We start from the raw sequence: 11,736 nt of genomic DNA, 5'->3' as shown, positions 1-11,736 counted from the left end.
CGACACAGAGCATGGCAGTCCAACTCCCAGGTTTGTATGACATTGTTTCATCCTTCTAATAATCTTTTGCACTTTTTGATGGGAAATATTTCACTTACAATTCGATAACTTTATTCATGTGTACATATTATCATAAGGCATGTTAGTATTGAATTTCAAAGTGCCCCATATACCCTTTCCTCAGAATATACAATTTCCCGTCATTTCCATCCCCAACATGCTAGTGAAGGCTACCACGTCTTAATTTAAAGCCACAAAAATTGATTTAAACTGTAAAACTCTCGCATTACTGTGTTGTCCGGTGGCAGCAATAACAGCCTGTAGTTTAATAATTAAGTCTTTTGAGCCAGATGGCCAGCATTGTCGCCCAAATATGGGCATCATTTCAAAGGTTGCCCTGGAGTTGGCTTTGATGCCCCCCCAGTTGAAGTTAAGGGGAGGTGTTCTTTGCAATTTCACAGTGTCCTGGAATCTATTGTACCATGCTCCAGCCCACCCACAAAGTCTGACGAGCATGTGAGATGCTTCCTCTTGGTCCATTCATAGTTTCGAAGGGGCTGGCCCCTTTGGGGGAAGGCAGATCCTGTTCCCAGCAAGCAAATGTCTCTTGAAGCCAAGCAGGAAAACCTGTTCTATGGCTTCCACAGTAAATATACTTATTTACTTTTCTTTTTTTTTTCTAAATCAGAAGCAAGTCTGTTTGAAATAAAACATCCCATAGGTTTTCAAACAAACCCCCCCTTACATTTCTAGGCAAGGACAGGGCATTATTCTAAATTACACTTTTAAAACAGACATTTTTCTTGTTTACAAAAGCAACCCTTTTTACACGTGGTGTTTGCAGCCCTAGTCAGTTTCTCTTACAGAGCAATCTGTTCAAGGCAAAGGCCCACTGATACTATATAGGGACAGAGGAATAGGGCTTCTTTTGAAGAGTTCAGCTGTGATATTTTGTTGCCAAGTGAAGCCTTCTTCCCGTACAGCTGGTAGTAGTTTGTGATTTCACAGATTTTGCCTGACGAAGCCTGTCATTCAGTGAGAAATGCTTTCTTTTGCTGGAGCACAACCTGAATATGGTTGGGTATAGCTGGGTCTCCTGGATCAGGACTGTGTATTGTTGAACAGATGAAAAGGGGCATCAGGCTCCATCATTTGAATGCAAAATATTTCCTTTTGCATTTGGAAATTTTGAGCGAGCAGCCAAGCAGCACCAATTCTCTTCTTTGGTGCACATAAGGAAACGCATTGGCAGCCTATCTGTGTGTGTTCCCTGTTCCATCTTGCCCAATAGGTGCTCTGCATAGACCGTGCAGCTATCAATTTTTAGCTGCAAAACACAGTTTTGATGCAAGGGAAGGTGCTCCACGGAGCCAGTGCTGCCATTCTGCTGGTAACTACTGAAGTGCAGATTGGTGATGGAGTTCTGCTCGGTGGGTAAATGTACCCCATAAATTCCCACCCCCACCACACTCTCCTGAGACTTCTTGTTGAGGGAGAGTTGGGCAACAGGGTTCATCAGGGAGCGGTACGCCACAATCCTCCCGTTATCTGTCGTTGGAGTGTGGCGTGACACCCACAGATTTTCCTTCAGTCTTTCCTTGGAATGTGGAGTGACACCCCCAGATTTTCTTTTGGTCTTTCTTTTCTGGGCCCCCAGGGAAGTCCTCCTTGGTAATCTGGAGCCTGAATCCGTACTAACCTAATGGATGAATAAAGAAAGGTTACAGCATTTTCCCACCAACTGTCTTCCCGGATGGTTGATGGCAGTGGGACATGCATACCTACGGTCATTCAAGCACTCGGACAATAACAACAAATAATTCCTTACAAGACAAAGATAACTATTGATAGTTTTGCTAGGGATTTTGGTGATCTCCTTTTGCACTGAAAATGAAAACGACAAAAAATACTCCGTTAGATATACCTATGAACCTACCGGTTCCCTTCTGGTACTTCTTTTTCTTGTTCGCATTCTCCAGATCTCTCTTCTATTTGACTTTCTCTTGGCTCCTCAATCGGCTGCAAAGTGTGTCTGTGGTGACAACTCTTTAACTGATTAATATGGACCCATTTCTCTTCTGCCAACTCTCCTTTGGGGATGCAGATTCTGTAGGCGACAGGTGAAATTTTATCTACAATTTCAAAAGGACCGCGCCAGCTAGGGAGACATTTCCGCTCCTTGATCTGGTTCCTTTGGAAATTGTACAAGTAGACCCTGTCTACTACTTGGTATTCGTTTTTGGTTGTCAAGTCATATTGAGTCTTCATCCCCTCTGCAGATTTTTCCAGATTCCGCTGAGTGTACACACAAGCATGTTGAAGGTGTTTTCTTAGATTCTCAACATACTCATGTGTTGTGGAGGCGTTTATCAGTGTCTGCTCTTGTGTTCTGTAGAGCAGATGCTGAGGTAGCACCATCCTTCATCCAGTCATTAGCTCAAATGGAGACATCTTGGTCGCAGAAGATGGTGTAGATCTGATGGGCATCAGGACAAGCGGTAATTGGATGTCCCAACTTTGCCCAGAATCTGCCACAATTGTTTTATTGTACCGCTCACTCCCCCACTAGAGGACAGGTGATATGTGAAGTTTCCTTTTTACCCCAAGTATCTCCCACATCTTTGTCATCACTACGCTGTGAAGTGACTTCCTTGGTCTGACCCGATCCTTTGGGGTAGGCCAAAACGTGAAGTTGTGGTTGATAATCGGGGCAGCTGCTGTTACTGCCTTGCAATATGGGGCCACCCATTTGGTAAACAAGCATGTTACGATTAACATGTAATTGTTATCCCTAGAGGAGCGAATAACGGGCCCGATGAACTCTACTTGTAAATCTGACCAGGGCAGTGTCAGCCCCCTCTTCTAGAGGGGAGCTCGGTGTGTGAGTGAAGTTGGCTGAAATTGTGCCCACACAAGACACCCCTTCAAATATTGGTCGAGGTCCTGCCCCATGTGTGGCCAGTATGCAACCTCCCGCAAGATTTCTAGAGTAGTGTGAAACCCCTGACCGGCTTTGGCCACGTCATGGGTGAGACTTAGCTTCAGGCTTTAGAATGAGGTAGTTACCACCCACTGGTCACACCCAGAAAAGGATCTCCTTACCCACAAACCGTCTTGGATTTGGAACATATTGGGACACTTCATCAATGCCCTGAGGTCCTCTTTCCCAATGTAATCGGTATCCGTCAGAGGAAAGTTCCCTGGGTCCTCAATGTGTTGATAACATTTCCCAATAATTGGATCCCCTTTTTGTGCCATGATTAAATCAGTATCTGGGTTCTCCTTACTCCACTGGGCAGTTGAGAGTACATTGTGAGCATTTGACTGGGGCCTAGTGACAGCAGTGACCCGAATTTCTCCCAACCGGGACTCTCTCTCGAAGAGATACCCCCCACCCTCCTGGATGGGTCCGGCGTTTGGCCAGCTGATAAGCTAGGTCATTTCCAGTTTTGTCTGGCCCCTCTAGTCTGGAATGACCCTTAATCATCTTCCAATAGATGGTCATCCCATTAGAGGTGACCAGATCATCAATATTTTGTATTAGCTTGCCATGTTTTAGTGGTTTGTTATTAGCACACAGCATGCCTCAGGCTTCCCAATTAACCAGATGCTCCACGAACCCGTTCCGGACATAATCTGAATCAGTGATTATGACCAGTTCGTGGAGTTGGTGTTGGATAGCAGTGAGGATGGCCTGATGAACTGCCATCAACTCTGCCACCTGAGTACTGCGGGGACTGATTTTTGTGCCCAGCAGAGGTTTCTGGGGCATGATTTACCCAGGCATTCCCAACACCGGCCACTAGTTCCTGCTCCCGCTGTGGTCAACATGGTAGGAGCACCCGTCCACATAAACTGGGGGCATCCCTGGGCACTTGTTTGTTTATAATGCGCACCAAACCCGGAGGGAACAGGGTGCAACAATACAAAGATGCAAAGGTTACAAAGTTTCAAATCACAAAATAACCACATAAATGTACAGGTTAAATTAATTACAGGCAGAAGATAGGAAAAATGTTCAGATTATATACAATTCAAGTCTATACAGTACAATTTGACTATTATTTACAGTGATGGGCACCATTGGCGAAGTGTAGTATTGTATAGGCAGTTTTGAAAGACTAGCCTTCAGTCAGGTTGAGATGGGTGATGTATCTCTTTCTGAAGTGTAGGTAAGGTTGGTCTACTCTCAGAGCGTGAGGTAGGGAGTTCTAAAATTTAGCAGCCTTCACAGGAAAGCTATTACCACCAATCTTGGTAAGCCTAAATCTTGGTACCACAAGGCAGTTAGAATTGCTAACTCTTGTTGGCCTGCTAGAAGTTCTTCTCAACAGTTTGGCTATTAAGTAGCTAGGGGCAACATTAGGCTTTGTGGGTCAAGGAGGCCATTTATAACTGTATTCTATTGTAGGTGGAGAGCCACTTGTGTTGACGTCTAGTCGAGGCAATGTGTACTCTTTTGTTCAGGCATAGTGCGGCTCTTAGTGCATTATTATGCAAAATTTGTAACCTCTGGATAGTTGCTTTGTTAGCACCACTGTAGAGAGCATTGCAGTAGTCTAACCTAGAGAGGATTAATGCTCTAGCCAGGATAATGCAACTGTCATTAGAGAGAAATGGCTTACCAGCTCTGATGAGCTTACATGTGTAGGCTGTGGTAGAGGCAAGAGATGTCAGTTGTTTATCAAAGTACATGGTTGAGTCAAGGTAGAAGCCAAGAGTTTTTACCTCCTTGGAGACCTTAACAATGGTTCCATCAATGGTAAATGATGAGTATTTGTTACCTAATTTATTGATATGAGTACCTAGAATTATCAACTGTCTTGTCATTATTCAGGCATAGACTGTGGGTGGCCATCCATGCCTGGATGAGGAGATATACCCTATTCACCAGCGCCAAGTCCTTACAATAATCCCCAGAAAGCGGGAGGAGAATCTGTGTATCATCTACATAGTGTAGGTGATACCCAGAAGATCCAGAGCTTCGAACAAAGGTTTGGTGAATATATTGTATAGAGTAGGGGAAACGCAAGAACCCTGAGGTACACCACACAGGATCGGGGTAGGGTCTGCCGATGGGGAGAACACCCTCATAGTTCTCTCGCTCAGGAAGGATTCTATCCATTTGATAGCCTCTGTGGAGAAGTGGGCTGCTGAGTCCAGGTGCCTACAGAGGACCTTATGATCCACCAGGTCAAATGCAGATAAGAGATCAAGTAATAAGAGCAATGCTGTCTTCCCTCTATCTCTCAGCTCATCAATCTGTGTTTTCAAGTCTATCAAGGCAGTTTCTGTCCCATGTAGAGGGTGGAAGCCAGACTGTCTGACCCCTAAATGTTTATGCAGCTCAAGGTACTTTTGAATCTGCGTATAAGCGACTTTATCGAGTGTTTTGAGTAGAAATGGTACCGTCGTGATGGGGCGGTAGTTGGTAGCAATAATTGGATGTAAAGTTTGCTTCTTTAGGAGTGGGAGAACCCAGGATTGTTTTAAATTGGCCGGGATAATGCCAGAGTAAAATGAAGCATTGATCAGTTTAGAAATAAATGGGGGGGAGGGAGGAGGTGATCTCTAGCAGCATCTTTTATGATTGTTGCTGGCAGATATTGCCTTAGATGGCTTAAGGGATAGTTTTTTTCTACCTCTAAAACAGATGTTTTGGTAAAGCGGAAACTATTGATCTGGTCAGTGGGTGTATCACTAAGTGGAAGGGTATTATTGGAATGTGGTAGGTTCAGAGAATCTTTCTTTAGTTTTATTTTATTTTGGAGAGTATTTATTTTATTAGCTAGTACCTGTTGAATATCTGAGCACCAGATCTTATTTTTGTTGCATAAGTCAGGTATAGGGATCGGGGACTCAAGTTCTTTTAGTGTGGAGAATAATTCCTTCATTCTTGAGTTAGATTTGGCAATGCGTTTGTTATACGAGTTCCATTTTGCCAGGCAGACTTCATTTTTACAATGCGCAGAGGTAGTTAGTTTCTTTTTGTTCTCAATGGAGGGGCACCTAGGCGTAGGTCCTTTAGTTGTGGAGTGAACCACTTGTTAAGGTGGGCTTTAGCTTTAATTGTTCCTATGGTTCGGCCATGTGTTTTTAACCATAAGTCGACAAACATTTCTTATGCACCTTATCAGACTTTTTGTCTTTTGAACACAAGCAAAATCAGGCAGCAGGGTGCGGCCATCTTGTTATAATCTTATCACTTGCCGCATCGTCCTGGGTGACCTGCCTTTGCGGCACTAAATCATATCCCCCACCCCTGAGCCTGACATCACCAAATCATTGATATTCTCCGCCACGTTACTGGGCAGCGTAGCCAAACGCGCTCAGTTGTCACCTACGTGATTTGATGCAGAACCCAGAAAACAACACACATTGTCTCACAACACAGCGCGTCACAATTTGGAATATGAAACTGTACTTCAAAAGGAAACAGCAAGACTGTGCAATTGGTAAAGTACATTTATTTCACATTAAATGTTTCGAGAACATTCAGCGATTGACATATTCAATCAAAATGGAATTTTTTTTTCTTTGCTCTCGATCTACAAATGTTTATCGTGAGTCACGCACTGTTCCTTTTTGGTACAGTGTTTGTTTTGGGTAAATGAAGCACTTTGACCGCAATGTGAATTGCAAGGCTGGTGCATCAACTTGGCACTAGACCGCCGTAAAGGTTATGTTGCTCCTAATCGCTGGTACAGCATAAGGGCATCTTGGCCTTTGTCGATCGTCCCAAAAAAGAGTCAAATCCAGTGATTGATATGTAGCTGCAGCTGGCGGTTGAAGAAACCGTCGGGGTCTGGAATAGATGACAATCGCAGAATGGCAGGATGTACCTGTTTGCAGAACATAAAAATAGAAATGTGTCTCAGTAGCCGATCCATTCGTGCAGAGGTAACACAATGTGAACCGAGAGAACACAATGTGGAATATCAAAGTACTCTGCTATTTGCTTCTGGGGATAGTATGTTCAGCTCTAAGCGTAATGCGTAAACTGAGGCAACAATTCGAGGTGCACACACAATGTAATGATTTATTAGCATTGAACCAGGGGGAAACAAGTGGTGGTCTACATGTGTGTCGATGCTGGACTGCCCATGTGCCCGGTAGAAAGACCAACACACAAAGGTTGTATTTGCACTTCATTGCAATATGCCACACAGAACGAACGAGTACAATGTAACCCAGCAATAATGGTCAGCTATTCGTATTTGGACTAGTTCTAGTATAAAATCGTCTAAAGAGAAACTTGCATTATATTCGGCATTTCCATTCTCTTGGTGTAATGCAGACTCCGTTCTTGTCAACGATTTTTCATAAACTGAACTTACATGTAGCTAGGTCCAGTTTCAAAATGGACAACCTTATCATATCTTACGTTATTACACCCCTCCTTGAATTCAATCCCTTTCAGAATGGTCCCTGTCTCTCAAGGTAAAAAAACAATAGAACCTTATCCTGTGTGTGCGACGCGTGGGCCTCCCAAGCAAAAATTCAAAGCTGGGGACCTTCACTCACGATGAACATACATTCTTAGTTTGAAACGTCCCGTCTCAATGCATCCATGAGAACTTGAATTTTGAAGCACGGGCCCTGGAGGAAAGAATTGGGTGCTGTCACTGCTCGCTGTTCGTGGTGCTGCTGAGGGGTAGGGGAAACTTGCCAATGACAGAATGCGCCCTACTCCAAAATTGTAGTCGATGAAACACAAAAACAGAGTCAAAGTGTGTCTAGTAATAGGCCCACCTCTGCTTATCTCACGGCCTCCTACCCCATAGCATGTTTTCACAGTCAGTACTTCTTGTGTGACTAGTATCTTATATAGCCTAGATCTCATCCCTTTTGTGTGACGAGCAGATATTCAGCTGTTAGGGGAACTGTATGGCAAGGCAACTGCCAAAACCCAAAGATTCTTAAACACTGTTATCCATCGGGCACTAACACGATAAATGAAGGTCCCACAGTAGCTCGACTAAACTGTGAAATGTGAAAGCAGTGTTACATTGTATGTCAATCGTAATAATTGTACTATTTTTAAGAAAAAAAAGGACTAAGAGGATAGATTTCAAAAGAAAAATTGCATACTTTGTCACTTTATAAAAACATTTTTGGCTAAAATAAAAACTGATGGTAATCATTTGTAACGGGATTTGAACTGTTCAACGAGCTCTGCTTTGGGTGGACATGGCACGTTGGAAATGTTTTGTGGCAATGTATGTGTGCTCTGAGCAGATTCATGCGCAATTCCATGGTTATGCATCTCTAAGACATTAATAATAAGATATTTAACAAAATCGAATTCCATTTCATCATATACTTGCTTGACCACCCATTTTTTGCTTTCGTAAAGGCCATAGTGTAGCAAAGCATCCCTAAATTTCCTGCAGTCCTCGATTGTTCACGGCCTGCATTCTCGTTATGCGCTAATACCGTAGTAATGTCCTATATTTCATGCCTCCGATGCCGAAATGCAATTTTGGCCTGTACTTAGGCACATATTGTGGAACACCTCCAAATCTCATGTGTGACAGAATTCTGTGAGTCCCTTCAGATCTCTTGATAGAGTTTTATCAAACGCAATCTTCACAAGGGCTTTGTGTGGAGGTGAAGATGGAATCATCCACTTCTTCCGTGCCTGCTCTGGGGACAAATGGCCATGTTCACATTGGTAGAAATGCATTAGTGACTGCCATTTTTCCAGTAGAATTTCCACAGACTAATCACATGTTTTGGAGCTCCACCAAAGATGGTTGCTGAAAGACTGGGACCACTGTGAAATACTTTCCAACCCTCCTCCTCCCCCCCCCCCGCAGCTAAGATTTTTTTAATTGATTTGGCAACATGCCATACATTAAATTGATGTTTAATATTTGGAATCTGCTCTCTCATTGTCTTGGCTATTGAAACCTGTCTGTCCGTGGCTATGAGGTTGATTTGCATCGCCCTCGATTGTAGATATTCCAGTGGTTTTATATAACCAAGTTTCTCCATGGCCACTGAGGATTTACATTCCGACACCTGCACGACCACCGAACTCACAATTTTCTTACTTTCCATGTCCTGAAAGTGGTATGTGCAGTACTTCGCAGAAAATACGGTGCTGTCACACTGTCCATCGCCGGCTAGCCTGAACCGTTTGTCGGAGAATGTACTTTGAATAGACAATTGTTCAATTTTCTAAGCTTCACTAATGGCAGGGAATAGATAATCACGTTGGTATTTGTAGTACCCCATTTTAGAAATGAAATGTAGTCCCACAAACTGACAGAAACTGGATAACTTCCTGAAACTAGAGCCACTGAAAAGTAAAGCTGCTGCACACAGTAGATTGCCAGCTGGCAGTTTCCCCAGCATCGGTTGAGCAGACCATGAAAATGTTTTATGTAACTTTTGACAGGTGGCATGTATTTTGAGGTTACTGCTTTGTGTTAGACGAGTCACATTCACCAATGGCTTCCCACATGCTTCCCCTCTCACTGAATGGACGCATTTCAGCATCTTTATAATCTCCATCAAGCTGCTTTTGAATACTATGTAGTTGGCCTCTTTTATTCGACTGTCATCCTGCATCAATGTTTCGGACTGAACCGTTGTGGACACACCACCCAAACTGGACATACTACTATAGTTGATATCTTTGTCTAGTTCGTCGGTCAATTGTGTTGAGGCTTCAGTCTCTGTCATTTTAACATCTGTTACTTGACCGTGGATAGGAAAAAACATCAATGTCGACAACTTTGGTGGGTGTCGATTGTGTCAAGTGGTCATCGAGTAATGTAAAACTATCTTCTATACATTCAGTTTCATCTTCATCTGGCGGAGCAGTCGCATTGTAGCAATTGTCCAAAAACACTTTGCTGGATTCGCCGGTCACATTAAATTCATTTTCTGGCCATTGGACAAAGGCATCTCAAGTCTGAAGACGACGCGCCTCAATTAATAGTTCCACCATGGTGAAAACAGTTTGGCAAGCAGCATCTCTCATTTGTGTCGTTGTCTGTGTCTGCATAGTCCGTACTCCATCGGGCAACTACAGGACAGATAGGAAAAAGGATGTTCAGTGTAACTCCAACATACAGTATCGTACAATTTACATTAAAAAAGCATATAATGAAGGCCTCGGCACAAAACAATTGCTAAAAATTTAAACTGTTTATGACTAACCTTATTTTTCTTTCTTTTCTTTGAAACCTTATTTACTCTAACATCACCATCAGCAAGCTGGTGCACCGGCTTGGATCCGCATGCCTCTCGTTCAATATACGGATCTGTATGTTTGTATGATCGATCGACTTATGGTTAAAAACACATGGCCGAAACATAGGGACAATAATATTTCTGACCGCACCATTCCTTTAATTTTATATAAGTGGAGCAATTTTATCCAATGTAGTAAGCATGATTTTGTTGTATTCATGCACCAGGGTGCTCAGGTCAAGGTTATCTGGCAGTGCGTTTAAAGTGGGGAGGATAGCAGGAATCACTTTATTTGCAGTGATGTTCTTTTTATTTCCAGTTAGACAAGGTGGAGCCTTATGTGAGATCATTTGTTGGGGTCTGGTAGTTGATAGAGTGAAGGACACGAGAGTGGTCAGTCCATGGTTGAGGAGTGATGGTGGTAATGGTACCTGTGCAATTGTAGCCGGCTATCCAGTCTAAAGTTCTGCCCTTTATATGAGTAGGTTTGTTGACTTTTTGCGACAGGCCAAGTGCATTAAGGGTATTGGCTATTTCTAAGGCGTGCTTGTCCACTGGATCATTGAATCCTAAGTCACCTAGCAACACTAGTTGGGAGGTAGGTTTAAGGTTATACTATGCAAGTCTTCCTCGAATGTCCCGTGGGGCCTGGGAGATCTGTAAATTAGGTGCATAGTAAGTGATTGGGAGTTGTTTAGAGGGAGTTTTACCGTGAGAATTTCACATGATTGCAGAGTTAGGTGGGGGACTAGTCTCAATGATAGGCTCTCTCTAGATATCATGGCTATTCCTCCACCTCGGGTTCCATCTCTATCTTGTCTGGAGATAGTGTGTCCATCTGGTATGGCTAGCAGAAGCCCAGGTCCTGCGGCATTGTGTAGCCAGGACTCTGCTATAGGAAGGAAGTCCAGATTACCTTCTGTAATTAGATCAGCTATGTCTATGGCTTGGGCCATGAGGGATCTCACATTTAGAAGTGTTCCCTTGAGGGAATGAGCCTCTGTTTTGGCTGAAATCTGGAGGGGAGTAGGAATATTGGGGATCCTCGGCTTAGGGTTGGATGTCCTAGTCTGATTCGCAGTGGCCCAGAGATCAGATGAGGGAGTAGGCCGTTTGGTAGTATTAGTGTTCATACTAGTGTGACAGTTTATCTTTGTTGGTGGTGGAGATCTTGTGAGTGGTACATACAATTTGAATAGTCTAGCACGAAGTTTAAGATTTCTGTTGGTAGTAGTACATGGGATATTATCAGAATCTCCTGAACCCATATCAATTAGGTATTTGGGAGTGGCAGGGCTAGGGTTATTAGCGGTCATATTTTGTTGACTATACAGGACTATTTCCGGCTTAACTGGCAAGGTCTCATTGAGATGGTCTAAGGTCCTGGTAGCAAGGAGTATTGTTGCAACCATAGTAAGATAGGTGAACATGCTGGGGATAGGCTAAGTGCTCAGTGCAGTAGTCAAATAGTGTGGCACAGAAACTATAGAATGTTGAGGCACAATAAGCTAGATGCAAATCGCAAATGTTAAG

The sequence above is a fragment of the Ambystoma mexicanum genome, chromosome 7p, assembly GCF_040938575.1.
Source record: "Ambystoma mexicanum isolate Mex_15411 chromosome 7p, UKY_AmexF1_1, whole genome shotgun sequence".
NCBI lineage: Eukaryota > Metazoa > Chordata > Amphibia > Caudata > Ambystomatidae > Ambystoma > Ambystoma mexicanum.
The sequence above is the reverse complement of the archived record's forward strand: the minus strand, read 5'-3'. Positions refer to the sequence as shown.